Here is a 3,986-nt window from a genome sequence, read left to right as displayed (position 1 = left end):
CACACACACACACACCCAGGCACAAACATATTTTCTCTATGACAAAGAAACTCCATTGTTCTAAAAATTACTCGATGTGGAAGTGTTCAATCATGATAAAAAAATAAATCTACAAACTCTAAACCAGTTAAAAAAAACAAAAACATATTAAATTCCAGATTGTTTTAAATACGGAGTCAAACTGAAAATGAGAGTAAGAGGGAGCTGACCTTGAGAGGGACATTACAATATTACTTTTATTACATGACATGAAAACAATGTAGATTTTATTGACTATAAAGGTTTTATTGATCTCCTCGTGCATCTTTATACCGAGCATTGTTCAAACCTACACAGCTTTCTTGTAAATTGTAGTCAAAGATCCAAAGTGTGTATGTTAAAGGTGAATTTATATAAAATGATGCATGTGGTGTCATTTGATGTAATGGTGAAAAATGTATGAAAATGTAGCATCTTATGGGTTTGAATGTATCATTTTGGTCCAGTGAGGTGTTTGTCAAGCAGACTTGGAAGACAATGTTGTCATCATACGGTTTCATAAAACTTCAGAGGAAATTAAGAGTTTAAAAGGTCAGTATCCCCAAATGACACACGCACAAAAACAATGTTTTTCACTTTCGCCCACTGGTGTCGAGAAATGTCATGTTTTGGTTTTATTCTCAGATATTTAGAGATATGTTTCTCTGGAACTTGTGCTGCCGAATCAATGCAACTGAGTTGAACGGAGGTTAATTTTGTGTTGCTCAGAGCAAGGGAAAGTTTAAAAAGTCTCAACATATCTTCCCAGAAACATTGTGTTTACTTTGGACAATCCCCAGACCTCACTGTTAACAGTCTTTATAGGGACTATTTCTTCGGTAGAAAGTCATTTACAACAACAGTAAATCTCCAGGGGATTATCAACGGGACGTTGTTTTTAGAGACATTACCTTTGATATATCTCCCTCCTTTGTCTTTTTCTCAACTGTAATTCGAAACTCATCTCTTGTCATGTTTTGGGTGAACTAACCATTTAAGAAAGTATCCATCCTTCACATGCAAAGGCTGCAGGTGCGATAGATTGCATCTGGACATTGGGAAGAAATGTGCAGACTTGCAGAAACTGAACACATAAAGTGCTTTATGACCAAATAAAAGGTGCAAACACTCCAAAGGATGAAAACGAATGCCTAACACACCTTTGTTTGTTGTCAATGAGTATCTCTGTGACTCTATAGAGGGAAGAATGGTACAGGTGCATGAATGCAGTCAGGTATTCATGCAATGCAGTCCAACTAACATGTATGTGAAACTGTCACAGATAAAAGAGATGAATGGCATTTTGTGTTGTGTATAAAGGTTGAGGGTTTCTTCAGGATGTAAACAAACCTGCCTGAAACCAAGGCCCTCAAAGACGTCTGTCACTATTATACTAACTCATTTTTAAAATAATTGTGTTAATTAGAATCAAAAGAAGTTTACCACATTGGAAAATATCAATAGAACAAACTATTGTATTAGAGTATTGCTCTTTGCACGTCTTGTTTTTCTCATGTAGCTCATTTATTTTTATAACACTGTGGGCATTGTACAGTCAAAACAGTTGCCTGTTTAAGGCAACGATTTCATAAGAACTTCAGAGCAGCTGTGTTTACATTCCCAGTGTCTATCTGCTGTCATCTAGTGGCCATACAGGAGGAGTGCTTTGTGTCTGTTAGGTTTATTATTAGTGAAGGAAATGACTCAAACATTTGTGGTTTGGAAATTTAAGATGACGTATAATGAACATTTTTTGGAAGTTTAAAAAAGGGAACAGTATCCTGAAACCTCGAATAAGCAAATAAAAGTTTCTTTCTTCGTGTACTTACCAAAGGCTCATTGAAGGAGGGGGAATTATAGTGGAGGTTCTGGTAAAGTGAAAGCAATTATTTTTCCCTCCAGGGGAGAATTTATTATTGCATGCTTCATAAAATACAAACCTTGATGGGAAATCAGATTTCAGAGCCCAAAATAATTCCAGATAACGATATTATCGCAATAGAAAATAAAAATGAATCAGTCAAATTCATCTTTAATTTTTACTGTGTGTTTAGTCTCTTTTTCAGCAAATGAATTGCATTCAGAACACAGTTGTAGGGAGGTTAAGAGAGAGTCTGTAAGTGAGTCTGTAACCAAAAGTGTACAAAAAGACCAATTACACTTAAAAGTGTAATGAAAAGGCAACCAAAGCCTTAAAAACTAACCACTCTGACACACTGGGATTTAGTTAGGTGCTAGATTATTTACTTTATTATCATGTGTATTATTAACATGATGTCTCATTAATTTTTTAAATATCCCAGTTACTATTCATATCAGTGTACTGCGACACTTTAGTAATGGTATTTAGGGACTTTTGATACAGCTAGTTTTGCCACACATGCACATCTCCATTTCAAAAATGAAATAAAATTGTGAGGAATAAAAGACTTCTGGAACTTGAAGATGTTACGACAGGGAAGTGGACACAAATATATCAATAACAACTTAAGCGACAAGAGAGGAGGTTTCAACGAGACTGCTGAAATGTTAAATTAGCAAATGAAAAGTGAAAGAACTGCAGAGAAGAAACCAAAGCAAGAAGAGAGACTTGGGATGTACCACAGAGCAAACTGTTCGTGGGAATGAACGAGGATCTCGATAAAAAGGAAAGGAGAAATGAAACCTGTGAGAGGGAAGGAGGAGGGGGAAATGGGTTCCATCCAATCTATCGATACTGGTAATACTTTAACTGCCAATCATTAATCATTTAGTCTTAACGTCGTTTGGAATTTGAGATCTGTGTCTGTTTGTGTGCAGAGTCAACATTTCAAATCTTCCCAGTTTACACAATTAATAAACAACCTTTCAAGCAATGGTCAGGTCAGCAGTGTTGGGCTAGTTACTCAAGCAATGTAATATATTACTCAATACATATTACTCTTTTTAAAAAGTAATATAATTACTTTACTTATAACTCTTTGCCAACGACTATTAAAATCCGGTTTTGTTTGTTAAGATCAAGTAATGGAATATTTCCAGCTGCTGAATGTTTCCATCTTTTAAACTAGTTTCCTCTATAGTTACAAAAATGAATCCAAGGATGTGATTGGATTTTTGGATTTCAAATCAGTAGAGGGTGACAACAAAAGTAATAACTGGTTATTTTTTGAGGGGTAACTTATATTATTACTGAAATGTATTAGTAATAGACTAAACTAGTTACTGGGAAAAGTAATATTATGACTATTAATCAGTTACTGCCCAACACTGCAGGTCAGACATATCGAGCACAATTAAGCTAATGTTATTTTTGGCTATTGGTTTAATTAGCTTAGTTAGCTTATTATTGGGACTAAATATTTAGTAATAACTACTCTTTACAGTATGGTCTCTTGTATGGTGCGACTTGTTTTAATTAAGTAATGTGTAAATCTCCACTTAGCACCCCACTTATTCACAATATCCAGTAAAACACCAGTTCAAGATAGAATTCCAATACTTTTGTCTGCACATTTCTTGGATATTAACACAGAGTAGCATTGTTTGGTCCATTAATGGAGCAAAATTACAAACGTGAACTCTTACATAATGGTAACAGATGCCTGCTTGCGTTATGTAAGACTAAAAGAAGCTGAAACCACACAATAATGTATAATAAATTAAAATAATGCTATAATAATGCAAAAATAATTATAATAAACTTGGTTTCTATAGCACAAGACATACATAAAAAGCACCACAGAGTGCTTTACATAGCAGCAAATAATCATGAAATTTACAATACAAAGTAATAAAAAAAACACTATGAAAAAAATTGGGGTAAAATCCTGTAAAGAGAAAGAAACAGAGGTGCAGAGAGTTCGTCTCATCTCCGAGGTATCTCAGCACTAACCACTAGATGTCAGCCCTTCTTTTTCTGTCTGACTGCACTCAGTTTTAATTGAATGACTAATGAGTTCATGCCCCACTTCTCTCTCTCTCCATCC

Source organism: Morone saxatilis, unplaced genomic scaffold (genome assembly GCF_004916995.1).
Source record: "Morone saxatilis isolate NCDOM2014 unplaced genomic scaffold, NCSU_SB_2.0 Contig24, whole genome shotgun sequence".
NCBI classification, from domain to species: domain Eukaryota; kingdom Metazoa; phylum Chordata; class Actinopteri; family Moronidae; genus Morone; species Morone saxatilis.
The sequence above is the reverse complement of the archived record's forward strand: the minus strand, read 5'-3'. Positions refer to the sequence as shown.